This window comes from Cornus florida, unplaced genomic scaffold, assembly GCF_030987335.1.
Source record: "Cornus florida cultivar Cherokee Brave unplaced genomic scaffold, ASM3098733v1 CherokeeBrave_3.0.0_Hap2_Chr10, whole genome shotgun sequence".
Taxonomy (NCBI): domain Eukaryota; kingdom Viridiplantae; phylum Streptophyta; class Magnoliopsida; order Cornales; family Cornaceae; genus Cornus; species Cornus florida.
In genome coordinates, this window is record NW_026775580.1 from 19,480,337 (window position 1) to 19,496,237 (window position 15,901).

Below are 15,901 nucleotides of genomic sequence, written 5' to 3' on the forward strand. Positions count from 1 at the left end.
CACCATGGGGAGCACCAGTTCTTCTTGCGAAGAAGAAGGATGGGTCCTTGAGACTTTGCATCGATTATCACAAGTTGAATCAAGCTACGATCAAGAACAGGTATCCTTTGCTTAGGATTGATGACTTGTTTGATCAGTTGACGGGAGCGACATGCTTTTCGAAGATTGATTTGAGATCAGGTTACTATCAGTTAAGGGTTAAGGATGAGGATATCTCCAAGACCGTTTTTCGCACATGGTATGGCCATTATGAGTTTCTAGTGATGCCATTTGGCTTGACCAATGCTCTAGCAGATTTGATGAACCGTGTATTCAGTTACTATCTTGATAAGTTTGTTGTGGTGTTCGTTAATGACATTCTCGTGTACTCAGCTTCGAGGGAGGAGCATGAGTATCACTTGAGAGCACTTTTACAGATCCTTAGGGATAACCAATTATATACCAAATTCGAGAAATGCGAATTTTCGCTACCAGAGGTGAAGTTCCTTGGACACATCGTGTCAAGGGGCGGTGTTGCAATAGATCCGTCGAAGATTGAGTCTGTGATGGATTGGGAGCAGCTGAAGACAGTGTTTGAGATTTTGAGCTTTCTTGGCCTAGCCAGCTATTACAGGAGATTTGTTCGGGATTTCTCTCGTCTAGCGGCACCTATGACCCGACTTACTCGCAAGGGAGTCAAGTTCATATGGAATGAGGCTTGTGATTTTGCTTTTTAGGAGTTAAAGGTCAGGTTGACATTAGCTCCAGTTTTGATCATACCTGAATGTGGTTTGGGTTACGTGGTCTATTGTGATGCTTTACGAGAAGGTTTGGGTTGTATTCTGATGCAGACTGAACGGGTGGTAGCTTATGGGTCTCGACAGTTGAAGACTCATGAGTTGAACTATCCGACACATGATTTGGAGTTGGTAGCACTTATATTTGCCCTTAAGGGGTGGAGACACTATTTGCATGGGGAGAAGTTTGAAGTTTTCTCCGATCACAAGAGTCTCAAATATCTCTTCTCTCAGAAGGATTTGAATTGAGACAGCGCAGATGGGTTGAGTTCATGGAGGACTATGACTTTGTGTTGCATTATCATCTGGGGAAAGCCAATGTGGTGGCCGATGCATTGAGTAGAAAGTCACGGGGTACTCTTGCTAGCATTTCCATTCACAGATGGAAGATGCTAGAAGAGCTTGCAGATCTTGGTTTGTAGTTGTATGAGGATGTTTCACCGGCTATTTTATTTAGCCTTGTGGCTCAACTGGCTCTTGTTACCACAGTTATTGAGGCACAGCAGGAGGATGGGGAGATGAAGTCCATCCACGATCGAATTTCAGGCGACGAGAATGTAGAGGGTTGGACCTTGCATTCGGACGGTGGTCTCAGGTACAGAGGGAGGATGTTTGTTCCTTTGTCTTGTCGTAACGTTGTTCTTCAGGATTTTCACCATTCTCGACTCGCAGTTTATCCTGGTGGTACGAAAATGTATCACAATTTACAAAGATAATTTTGGTGGAAAGGCATGAAATGAGATGTTTCTCAGTTCGTAGCTAGATACCTTACTTGTCAACAAGTGAAGGCAGAGCATCAGAGACCGGCAGGTTTGTTGCAACCACTACCAGTGGCAGAGTGGAAGTGGGAGCACATCACTATGGATTTCGTGACGGGACTTCCGAGATCCAAGGCAGGGAATGATGCCGTTTGGGTCATTGTTGATATATTGACTAAGACGACTTACTTTTTGCCTATGGCAGTGACAGATGACGTAGAGAGACTTAGTGGACTGTATGTGGGGCAAATTGTCAGGCTTCACGGGGTTCCAATATCCATTGTTTTGGATAGGGATCCCAAGTTCACATCTCACTTTTGGCAGAGTTTTCAGGAGGCTCATGACACGGGGCTTCATTTCAGCACGGCATTCCATCCTCAGACTGATACTCAATCAGAGCGTACCATTCAGATATTGGAGGATATGCTACGGGCTTGCATTTTGGATTTTGGGGGTAGTTGGAAGGACTACTTACCCTTGGTTGAGTTTGCCTACAACAACAGTTACCAGACCAGTATTGGCATGGTACCTTTTGAGGCGTCGTATGGCAGACCTTGCAGATCTCCAGTTTGTTAGACCGAGGTAGGTGATACAGTCGCCTTAGGTCCCAATATTGTCTTTGAGACTACAGAGAAAATCAAGTTGATTCGGCAGCGGTTGGCTACAGCTCAGAGCAGGCAGAAGAGTTACGCTGACAAAAGGAGGAGATCCTTGTTCTCTGAGGTAGGGGACCACGTCTTTCTCAAGATTTCTCTACGGAAGGGACTTCTGAGATTTAGACAGACAGGTAAGTTGTCTCCTAGGTTCATTGGACCGTTTCAGATTTTGGAGCGCGTAGGTGAAGTTGCTTATAGTTTGGCATTGCCGCCAGACCTGGATAGGGTTCATGACATCTTTCATGTATTTATGTTAAGGAAGTACGAGCCGGATCCATCGCATGTTTTACGGTGGACAGATGTTGTTGTTGATGAGGACACAACCTAAGAGGAGGGTCTGGTCCAGATTCTTGATTCACGGGAGCAGGTTTTGCAGACCAAGACCATTCCATTGGTTAAGGTCTTGTGGAGACATCCCGGCGTTGAGGAGGCTACCTGGGAGCTCGAACAGGAGGTTCGCTCTCGGTATCCCCATTTGTTCGCCCTTTCAAGTACGACTCAATTTCGGGGACGAAATCCTTTTAAGGATGGTAGGTTGTAATAACCCGGTCTTTTTCCTCCTTTTCCATTTTCGACGATTTTCTTTTTTTGTCTTTTTCCTATTTTGTCTTTTCTCTATTTCGTCTTTTTCCTATTTTGTCTTTTCTCTATTTCGTCTTTTTCCCGTTTTTCGTTTTTCCTTACATAACCTCACTTGTTGTGCTCGAATTTGATTCCGGTTTTGCATGCATTCATGGTATTTGATTTCCATGACATTGGTATTTTTACTTTTCTTGAAAAGCATGCTAGATTAGTATTTTTCTTGTAAAATGCATGAATACATACTTTAGTGTAATTATTTATAACTTTTGGGGTTTTAGTGTAATTATGTAAAATAATTATTTTCATTTTAGGGACCTTTTTACAATTTATTTTGAAAGATATTTTGAAAAAGGACCATTTTGTAATTTTTGAAAAATGTGACAAGTGTCACATTCTCATAGTGCCACTTGTTGGCAATTGGGTGGAGAGACTTGGTACCATAGTTTCTTGACAATTGGAAGGTGGAGAGTCATCCATGTGTTGGCCTAGGATTGGTGCACATGTGACCATTGATTGTTGACAAGTGTAGGTCTAGGATTAAGTCTTGGAAGAGGCATTGGATTAGTGACAAGTGTAAGCTCAAGATTTAGTCTTGCATGTGTGTGTGTGAGAGGTAGTGCAAGAGCACATAGTGAGTAGAGGATTTCTAGCCCTTCCACTCACCATTTTACACTTTACCTTTTTCATTTCATTGTCTCTCATGAACCCTAGCCAATCCACCATTGGAGGAAAGCTTAGTTCATAGCTTATCCCTTCAATTTGGCTCACTTCCATTCACCTTAGAGTGAAAACCTTGGGAGAGAAAAGATTTCTCTCACTTTCCTCTTCAATAACCCTAAACTTGTTTTCCATTTAGAGCTCGGTTGCTTAGATTATAGAGATTCAATTCTCTATTGAGGTAGGGGTGGTAGTATGTTTATATTCTAAGTGTTTTATAATCCTTGAGGTTTAATATATATTGTGTACATACTTTTAATATGATAGTATTGCATATTATAGGAAACCCTCACTTCTTGACTTAGGGTTTATTGATTTAAGCATGTATGATATGTGTAAACCATGTGTAGAAGGATTATATAATTTAGTAGATACTAAATTCTAGTAAATTCATATATGGTAATAATATAGAACTCTAGTAGAATTATTAGTGTTATATGCAATTTTTATTGACTTGAATTGCTATGTTTTTGTGATAATAATTCTATGTTCTTGTGAATTACAAATTGTGATTAATTTATGAGCCTATTGCTAAATGTTGATAATTAGTATATAGAACTTGTTATTGAGGCATGACTTGAATTGATAAATTGTGATATTGTATTGTGCATAATATCATGATGTGAAATTGTTATTTGGCATGCCATTCTAGATTTGGAACCCTAAGACATGGTTTGTATGGTTTCAAAATACTTGTGCGTGGAAGGTGGTTTGTATGCCTTAATATATGTATATGAGTTTTGAACTTGATATATATTTTGGAATCTCTTGGGACATTGTTACATGTGACATGGCTAAAGTTCGGCTTTAGTGCGGGAGGTATAAGTTCTCCCCAATAGAGATAGTGCGCACTATGGTGGTCTTCCCAGCGAGTTAATGCCCGAAATAACCGTATTGATCTTGGTTAAGTCCAAGATGTGATGTCCAAGTCTTCCATTACTTGTTTTCGCATTAAATTTCAAGTTGACAACCAATACTTAATTGTAGCTTGAAGTTCTTGTTATTGGCGAATTGATGTTGTTAAGTACATTGATATTGATTTGTATTGCTAAAGAATCATTCAAGTTAGCTTAAGATGATCCCTTAACACACCTTGAACATAGACGTTAAGTGGAATGCTCCCCTGTATTCGTCTATATTGATCTTGCAATGATATTGAAACTTTAGGGTATACGCATATGCTTCTCCTACGAGAAACTTGATTACTCACCCTAGTGGTTTGGGTTGTTTTTCAGGTAAAGAGACTATATTCATGGATGCTCATCATCCTTAGAAGCTTTTGAGATTGTTAAAGTATTTTTGTATATTAACATGCAAGTGTTTAGCATGCTTAACTTTTGAAGTTATATTTTGTATACCATGTATGTATGGTACTTTTGAAGATTATGTAATTTCCTTGATGTGTAAAGATGTTAAGTTATCACTTTTGACATTTTAAGCATGTATGTAATGAGGCCAAGGGCCAAACATGTCTACTTTTGTACTTAGACACTTTTGGTAACAAAGTTTTGCTTCAAATGTCTTTTAATAAAATTTTAAGGTTTGAGAAGTCAAAATCTTGTAAATGAAGTGTATGAGGCCATGGGCCATTGTTTTATATTCATTTACTCATATTAATCTTGTTGACATGTTTACATTCTCAAAACTCATGAAAAATCAGTTTTACACATCCATTTTGGATTAAAGTATCATGGGATTCAAAGTTGAGGTAGTACCTTAACACCTTAGGCTCATAGCAGGTTCAACAGCAGGTTTTCGAGGTGTTTCGACCGATGTCAAATGGTTTTATGTTTGCACAGTAACATCACATTCCAGTAGCCAAAAACACTGTTCAAGGGTCATTTCGGTCGACCGAACCTTTATTTCGGTCTACCAAAGCAATTGGAACCTTTTCTTTATGATTTCAGGTCTCAGCATCTTCATTTCGGTCGTCCGAAACTTCATTTCGGTCGACCGAAATGGCTAGAACCCGGCCTAGCTTCTATTGAGTTTCAACACTATTCTTCTAACTTCAAAGGGTCATAACTTCTTCGTTTCTAATCCAAATGGGGTGATTCTTGAGCCTAAACTCAAGGATTTTGAGTCAGATTTCCAATGGTACCAATCCCATTCTCAAATTCCAAACACAATGGGAGTTATGTATGTTTTAGTGAAGCAGTGTCAATTTTCACTTCAACCAGGACGGGGCATTTTGTGGGATTCTTAGCCAAAGTCTACGGAACCGCTTGGAATGTTTCAAAATGATTAGATTAGGTTGTATTAACCTTGTTTGACTTGTTTAGAGTTAAGTTTCTCCTTTTAATAGTGAATTAACCTTTTTGCCCATTGAATAGCAAATTTTGTCCTTTTTGACCTTTGTTTTCGTTTTTGTCCTCTTTAAGTTCCGTGACCTCATGGGGGGTCACATTTGTATCTTAGGAGTGACTCCTATCTCTAGAGACCTTGGTTTACCTTTAGCTTCCGCATTTCGGATCCATTATCGGATCACTTTCGGTTCATCACTGACGTACCGGGTTGAAAAACTTGGGCCGTCACAAATATGATCCAAAGTTTCTTCATGATTGTAACATAGATAACATCTACTAGCCAGATCATAACCCCTTTGCTTCAGTAGCTCCTGAGACAGAATTGCTCTCTGCATAACCAATACAGAATTCACAGACCATCTTGGACGACCTCCATTCCAACACAAGCCAGACCAATTAACCTCTTCTAGCTTTTTCTAGTAAACCCCTCTTGTCTAATTTTTACCAAAGAACCCCCCTTGACCTGTAGCCCTACCCAATAAATCCCCCTTATTTAATTTTTTACTAAAGAACCCCCCTCAACAATCTAGGGGTAAAAGAGTTGACATTTGGACCAAAATGTCCTTTTATTTAAATCTTAATCTTCTCGAACTTCAAAAATTCATATCTCGCAAACCATACATCCAAATATTGCAAATAATATAAGCACGGAAAACTTATAAAATAAGGATTCTGGAAATATAAGATTTGTTTAACAAAAGTTTATTAATTTTTTCGAACTTCAAAAATTCATATCTCGCAAACCATACATCCAAATATTGCAAATAATATAAGCACGGAAAACTTATAAAATAAGGATTCCAGAAATATAAGATTTGTTTAACAAAAGTTTATTAATTTTCTCAAACTTCAAAAATTCATATCTCGCAAACCATACATCCAAATATTGCAAATAATATAAGCACGGAAAACTTATAAAATAAGGATTCCAGAAATATAAGATTTGTTTAACAAAAGTTTATTAATTTTTTTGAACTTCAAAAATTCATATCTCGCAAACCATACATCCAAATATTGCAAATAATATAAGCACGGAAAACTTATAAAATAAGGATTCCAGAAATATAAGATTTGTTTAACAAAAATTTATTAATTTTTTCGAACTTCAAAAATTCATATCTCGCAAACTATACATCTAAATATTGCAAATCATATAAGCATGGAAAACTTATAAAATAAGGATTCCAGAAATATAAGATTTGTTTAACAAAAGTTTATAACCAGAGAGAAATAAACAATCTAAAAATCTACTGCAACAATCTTATTTTATTTTTTATAAAATACTTGAGTTATTTATAAGAAAATTTTTAGAATGATTCAATTTTTTTTTTTTTGGAAGTTAAAGCAACTGACTGATGAAATGGGGATTTGAACCTGGGCCTTTTGGCCACAAGACAGCACATTCTTACAACTGGGCTATCACACCACATTTGAATTATTCACTTTCAAATGGAGCATAACATATAAAAAAAATTAGCCCCAATAGAGACTGAATATTCATTTTTATTATTTTTTAAATGGTGAGTCTATAAAAGAATGAAAATACTTTGACGCAATATGACGGCCCTGGATTTTACAACCCAGTGTGTCCTATGATGACCCAAAACGGATCAAAAATGCGGAAGCAAAACAAAAATAAGTCTTTAGAGATGTACATCATCCCTAAGACACAAGAATGGCCTTCCAATGAGTCTCGTGACTCAGTGAAAGTAAGACCGAAGTTAAGGTTTCAAAACCCTTCAAGGAATGGACCAAGGGCAAAATGCTCATTCCAAAATGAAATGGGTGCTACCGTGAACACCATTGGATAGACAATGAAAAATCAACAAAGTTAGACTCAAGAATCGCTTGATTCGGAGTCCGGATGACAAAGATATAAAAATAGGACAAAGCAGCGTCCTCCGACTTAGAGGTACCACAACCCTATCTCACTAAAACCATCATAAATCTTACTACGGTTGGATTTTCAGTGTGTAGTTGATACCATTGGAAAGCTGACTTCAAGATCTTGAATTTAGACTCAAGAATGACCTAATTTGGATCTAAAATGAGCAAGTTATGTTCATTTGAAGATAGGTTATCATGGTAGCCAGAAAGAGTCGGCTCAGTTGACAATTGAGTCGGCTCCTTTAGACCGAGAGCAACAAAAATGCTGAAACTGAGGCGTGAATGAACCCAGTCGACTCTTTTAAGAACCAAGTCAGCTCGGCCGAGACCATGCAAAATGAAGAAAATGATGCCCAAATGAACCTAGTCGACTCCCCTATGAACCGAGTCGGCTCGGTTGAAGAAATAGTCAGCTCCTTTAGGGCGAGAACATGCTGAAACAGATTATCTTGGAAAAAAATGAAGAAAATAGAAGACTGAAATGGAATCGGGATTTCCAAGACCGAGGTGACATTTTGTGGAAAAATTCCATGAAGAAACCCCCTCTAAAATCACATATTCTATGTGACGGAGTCAAGGCCGGAATTTATTTCTCAAAGGAAAACCCTAAGATGCCCTTAAACCAGAATATGCAAGAAAAATGTAAAATGAGTCCATAGGAGGCTCATTTCACCAAGGAAAGGGCTTTTCCCAAAAACGATCATGCACGCAGACATAACTTACCTATTTGGACGTGCTACAATGATCCACAGCTTAAAAATACCGCCGATGCAAAATATGACTTATCCAAACCCCAATGTGTGAAAAATGCCCTTTAAAGACAAAACACGCAACAACCGGACTTAAATGCAATCAAACGATCATTTGGCCATTGGCTACACGTCATACATATTAAATGAGTCATAATGGAGGTGTTCGTGCACACTTTGCACCACCCGATTTGAAAATGAACCCATAAAGGCTCGAATTTTCCTATTTTAGCCTAAAAATGCAATATATGAAACTAAAATGAAAAATTGAGAATGAAATAGTGTTTGGCCCTTAGCCACACTTTATACATATTAAATGAATGCTAAATAACAAATTCCATACCCAATGCACACTCCGGTGCAAAAATGACATGTTAAAACCATTGGTTTTCATATTATTCACATTAAATGCAAAATTCTACATTTATGAATATACATGGATTTAAAAAGGAGTTTGGCCCTTGGCTACATATCATATACATAAAATGAATGTCAAAAAGTGTGCTTAGGCACACATTACAAGTCTCAAGGTAAAAAATGACATTTTTAACCTAACTATACATTACAACTTTAAAAGTGAAACTCAAACATGCTAACACTTGCATGCGAACAAAAATACATTTAAAAGAACTTCAATTCATCGAAACGACCTAGGGATATTGTGCATCCCAAACCAAGGTATTCGTACCTGAAAAATAACCTGATAACTTTGGGGTGAGTAAACAAGTTACTCATAGGGAATGAACATGCATAGACCTAACTTTTTACAAGGTTATCACATTAACGAGAAACAATTCAAAGGGGTCATGCCACATAATGTCTATGTCAAAAGTGAGACTCAAGGATCACCTCAAGCTACTCATGCAATTGAAATGAATTACGGCATATAAGTGTACAAAACAGTGTTGAAACATGATATACGACATATAAACATACATTTACAAGTATAATAATCCATATTAAACAAGTTATGCAATGTCTAAGCAAACATACACAAATAAACAATTAATATAGAAAACTCATGAATTAGGTATATAAGCACAAGTATACAAGCTAAATGAAATTACACATAAGACAAGTATACACAGCAATAGTACACTAAAATGAGATCCGATTACACAAATCAAACATACAAGGCGTAGGTATACTAGATAGAGTTTAGACACACAAATGAGGATACAAGTTCAAGTATGCTAAAGGAGATCTAAATACACGAAGTAAGCACCAATTCTTAAGTTACAAGTAATCCATGATTAACAACTCGAAATTAAATGCGAAATCAAATAGTGGAAAGACTAGGACATGCGGTCACTAGACCAAGCAAGTATTTTCGAGTAATTACGACCCACAAAGTACCACCTAGTGCGCACTTATGACTTAAAGGACTCTTGTCCCCATACTAGAGCCAAACTCTAGTTATCACATAAATTATGTTCTTATAAGCTTTCCAAAATCAATAAGTTCGAAACTTATATAAAATCAAATGCAAGTCACCATATTCCATGCACAAGTAAGGTTGAATCCACACAGACCATGTTCTAGAATTCAAGTCTAAATGGCATATGACATACCAAGTCCTCAATATGTAATTTATATACAAAATAAGAATATTTTACAACAATTGTACCAAATTACTATCCTAAGTCACAAGTATTAGATAAACTAATTTAGTAACTAGCTTTCAAGGTAATCAATTGTAATATTCTAAACAAGCTATATACCTACATAAGATATACTTAAACAAGCTAAACAAGATAATGATATTATATATCATGCTAAGTCCAATTATCATGTTAAGTGGCCAAAAGTACTAATTCTACATCTAATTAGTAATATGCTCACACGGTAATTAAACGTACCACATTTCAAGAGATTATCAACCTAACATGAAAAGTCTCTAGATTTCAAATAAATTCCTAATAGACTCAATTTAATATATGTTAAAGAATATAACATGATATAACATATTAAATGTCGAATTAAGTGATTAGAACAGTTAAAATAAAATTAATTAAGCTAATTAATTAATTTTCTCTAAATTTTTAAACAATTCCACATGTCCTCAAATTAACATAGATTAAAGAACATACCAAGGCCTATTTTAATATCACATTACAAGTTGATTTCATGCTAGTTACAACCATGTGAATTAAACTTTCATAAAAGAAAATTATTAAATAAAAGTAGCAATACTTATTCAAATATTCCCAATTTAATATATGTTAATAAACATATCAAGGTCTAATTTAATAGCATGTCACAATTTATATTAAATCTTATACAAAGAAACAATTAAATTAAATTGCTAGATTAAATACATAGACATGCATACAAGTTGTATAAGTTTATAAAACAATCAATATAACATTAATATAAACCTAAGACATCCCCTACCTCACAAGAGGATTATTCCTCTTGAATTCAAAGTAAATAAAGGTTTTTCAAGAAACCCTTCAAGGGTTTTGTAGAGGAGAGTGAGAGGAAGCTAAAGTATTCCAAACTTTAGGTTCTAAGGTGAGTAAAAGGAGACCAAAATGAAGCCTAAAGCTCTAAGCCAAGCTTTTCCTTCAATGGTGGCTAGGTTAGGGTTTGAGAGTAAAGGGGTAAGGAAGATGAAATAAAATGAGGTGAGTGGAGGATTTAGTATTCCTCCACTCACTATGTGATCCTACACCATGGTCTTCATATACACTAAGTGCAAGACTAAAAATGGAGCCTACACTTGTCATTATCTTAAGTAACCATCCAAGACTTAATATTAAGCCTACACTTGTCAATCATCCAAGCCAACAAGTGTGTCTATCCTAGGTCAACAAGTGGGTGAATCCTTACCCTCCACATGTCATCATCCAAGGCTCCCAAAGACAACCAATGAGATGCCTACAAGTGTGCCAATGAGAGTGTGACACTCATTACACTTTTCAAAAATTACAAAAAGGTCCTTTACCAAAATATCTTCCAATTTAAATTACAAACTGGTCCCTAGGATGAAAATTGATTACTTTATTTAATTACACCAAAACCCTAAAAATTAAGAATGTTTCCAAAGAAACTATGCATTCATGCCCTTTACGTAAAAGTAAGCAACTAACATACTTTTCTACAAAAGTAAAAATACATATAACATGAAATTTAAATATCATGGATGCATGTAAAACCGGAATCAAATCTGAACACGAAAAGTGAGGTTGTGCCAACAAAGTGACAAACGAGAAAAAGACGAAAAGTGAATAGTGTCAAAAAAATGAAAATGTGGAAATGACTCGGTCTTTAAAGGAAATTGTCAATCCAAAGGAAAGAGTCTTGGAAACTATTTTCGAGCACTCAAGACGACACTAAGTGATGAGCAACCGAACTCAGAAAGGAAAATTCAACGGAAAAAAAAAATATCCTTAAAATTTGAGAAAAAATAAAAGGAAGGAAAATGACCGGGTCATTACACGCAAAATATGATATCTCATGAATCGATCTTTGTCGGGGCTGAATTTTTTAGATATTTGACTCCATATGTAAATGAATAATTTTGAAAATTTTCTTGCAAATATTTCGTGTATTAAAAATAAAATAAGATTGTTGGAGTAGATTTTTAGATTACTTATTTCTCTCTGGTTATAAAGGTTTGTTGTACACACCTTATATTTTTGGAATCCTTATGTCATAAGCTTTCCGTGCATATATTATTTACAATTTTAAAATGTATGATTTGTGAGATATGAATTTTTGAAGTTTGAGAGAATTAAGATTTAAATAAAAGGGCATTTTGATCCAAATATCAACTCTTTTACCCCCCTTTAGATAGTTGAGGGGGGTCTTTTGATAAAAAAAATTAGATAAAGCATTTATTGGAGAAAAAGTTACAAGGGTTCTTTGGTAAAAAAAATAGACAAGGGGTTTATTGAAAAATACTACAAGTTAAGAGGGGTTTTCTGTACCTTGCCCATTATTTTATTATCTAATTTATAAATCAATGATTTGAAATTTTTGACACCACGTTCTTTTAATAATATATATATAATATAGATATAGATAATAGTATAGATAGATAGATAGATATATTTATAGATAATGATGACCAATTTTATTTTATTTTATTCTATTTATTTTTTGTTGTATTTTAATTGGTAACTTACATTTATATTTTAATTGGTAACTTTTAATTGGTAACCTATGTTTATATTTTAATTATTAATTTTTAATTAGTAACTTATGTTTGTATTTTACTTATTTTGTGGTAGAAATCTAAATTGAAAACCAAATTAGGATTATTATTTTAATTGGTAACTTATTTTATTATTTAATTTATAAATCAATGATTTGAAATTCTTGACCTCCCTTGTACTTTTAATAATATATATATATATATATATATATATATATATATATATATATATATTAATTATAGTATAGATATATAGATAATAGTATAGATAGATAGATAAATTTATTTACAGATAATGATGACCACTTATATTATATTTTATTTTATTTTATTTATTTTATGTTTGTATTTTAATTGGTAACTTATGTTTGTAATTTAATTGGTAACTTTTAATTAGTAACCTATGTATATATTTTAATTTGTAACTTTTAATTAGTAACTTATGTTTATATTTTAATTGTTAACTTTTAATTGGTAACTTTGTAGTTTTATTGGTACTTATTTTATTATTTGTAATTTTTAATTGGTAACTTATGTTTATATTTTAATTGGTAAATTATGTTCTATTTTTACTGGTCATTTATTTTATTATTTATCTATTTTTAATGATTTATTTATAGATAATGATGATTTGAAATTCTTGATACCTCTTGTACTTTAATAATAGTATAGATAGATATATATTAATCGCTAACTTTTAATTGGTAAATTATGTTTTTTTTTACAGGTAATTTATTTTGTTATTTATCTATTTTTAATAATTTATTTATAGATAATGATGATTTGAAATTATTGACACCCTGACATAGATATATATAAAGAACTAATCTTTCTTTTTCTTTTTCATTTTTCAATTGTCCCCATTGATTTTTTTTTTTTTTTTCCTTCCTTTTTTTCTTAATTTTTTTTTTCTTTCCTTTCTTTCTTAAATTTTATTTTATTTTTTCCTGAAACTACTTTTTAAACAATTTTCATTACCTTTCTTACAACTCCTCCTTCAATCCATATATAAACAAGTAACCTTAAATTTTTTCCTTCCTTTATTTATTCCCTTTTTTTTTGTTTTTTTTTTTCCAATTCTTATTTCCTATTTTGTAAGAACATTAAGAACCTGATATGTTTAAGACAAAACTATCCCTTTAAACCTTCCTTCCCTCTCACCTTCTCATCTATGTTTAAGACAAAACTATACACGCGCGCATGAATCCATATGGAGCATATATATATATATATATTAAAAAGAGCTAAAGGTGAAAATTGAAAATAGAAAAAAAAAAAAAAAAAAGGGAAATAATGAAAGAAAGAAAGGGAAAAAAAAAATAGCTAATGGCGAAAATTGAAAAAAAAGAAGAAAGAAATGATAGAAGGATAAAATTTAAGGTTACTTGTTTATCTATCTATCTATATATATATATTATATGGATTTAAGGAGGAGTTGTAAGAAAGGTAATAAAAAATGTTTAAAAAGTAGTTTCAGGGGAAAAAGAGAGAGAGAGAGAGAGAGAGAGTGTGTGTGTGTGTGAATAAAGAAAGAAAGGAAGGAAGGGAAAAAAAAAAAAAAAAAAAAAAGAAAAGAAAAGAAAGAAAGATTAGTTGTAAAAGTAAAAGAAAGATTAGTTGTTTATATATACACACACATATGGATCAAAGGATTAGAGGTAAGAAAAGTAATAAAAAAGGTTTTAATGGGTAATTTTGTCTTTAAAAATTAATTTTGTTTTAAAGAAGGTTATGTTTTTCATGTTCCTTAAACATAGGACAGAAGTAATTAATGAGATTTAAAGTAACAAATGAAAAAAATGACTATGTTCAAGCAACTACCTGTAAAGTATATTGTTCAAAATATTTTTATTTTACTTGATTTAAATTTTATATTTGAAAAAAATTAGTTCAAATCAAAGTGTTCATTATTCCCAACTTACCATAAGGTTTCAATATTTTTAGAATTTAAAAAGAACAATGTTTATAGAACAACAATTTTGAGATAAATAATTGAGAAATAAAAATTAAAAGAACCTGAAAGCTATTCTAAAATACAGTTTCCAAATACATGTGCCAAATGAAAGTGATAGTTTCTACTTCTCTTTCTCTTTTGCCTCAAAGCATAAGTAAAAGTTGGATTCCATCTATTTTATTTTTCCAAATTTCCCCTTATGCCACCATTCGCTCAATAATTATACAAGAGTATCCCGATAATGTCCCATCTCTTATATTTTTCATACTTTATACCTCAAAATCATAAAACTCCCCAAATAAAGTCTTGAAATTTACAAATCAAACCTTTAATAGCAACTAAAGGCCTAAAAAAATCTGGGGGTATTGCTCGAAGTTATCGAGATTTCACTGTGATGAAGACCAAAGCAAAATTACAAATAATTAACCACCACCGCCCTACTATAGTAGTATAGAATTAGGGCAACATAATAAATGTGAAAATAGCATAAAACCCCACAAAAAAAATTTGAGATCCACACTTCCTATCATGAGTGAATGGGTATATAAACGAGTCCTAAATAAACCTACCAAATTGACCACCATCATGGAGTGAAAGAGCAGCAAAACCGAAATCTTATGATGTTATGAAATCATATGCTTACTTGATTACGGAAAGGATGACAGTAGAATTTCAGATTTCTTTTTTTAAAAAAATTGTACACAGTACAATTTTTATTGGTGTGATCTTAATTCAAATTTGGCTGAAAGGTTATAATCTTAATTCATTACTTAGGTTGACTCTAAATTTTGAATTGTTCATGAATTTGAGTCTGAGGACTTTAGTAGCTAAATCAATTAAGTTTTTTTTTTTGGCAAGTGTAAATTAATTTAGTTAATGAGCATGAAAAATATTTTTAGGCAATGGTATATGGAAAAAGGAAAATTTACCATTAATAATTTTGGCTTAGAGTTTCAGCTGTAGATGCAGGGATTGTTTATATTGATTTGATCCCAACACAAAATTTGAACCAAGAATAAGGATTTCTTGGGTGATAAGGTAAAAAATCTTATGGAAGGTTAAATGAAAAAGGTAACGGAATATGCCATTATTTTCTTGCCATTTTCAATTGTTAATGACCTAATTTACCACAATTGTGTGTTACAGTTTTTTTTCCCTCCTCTATAAATTCACAGTCCAGACTTTAATTCAATCCGCATTACCATTACTACTATCATCTTCTTATTCTTTACACATCTATCTTTTCTTGTGAGTAGAATTTCTCCTTTTCCTTTATATTTGTTCACAAGTTTTTAATTTTTGATAACGGAATGCTGATAATACTTACTGTTTGTGTTGTGTTGTGTTGCATGGAAGG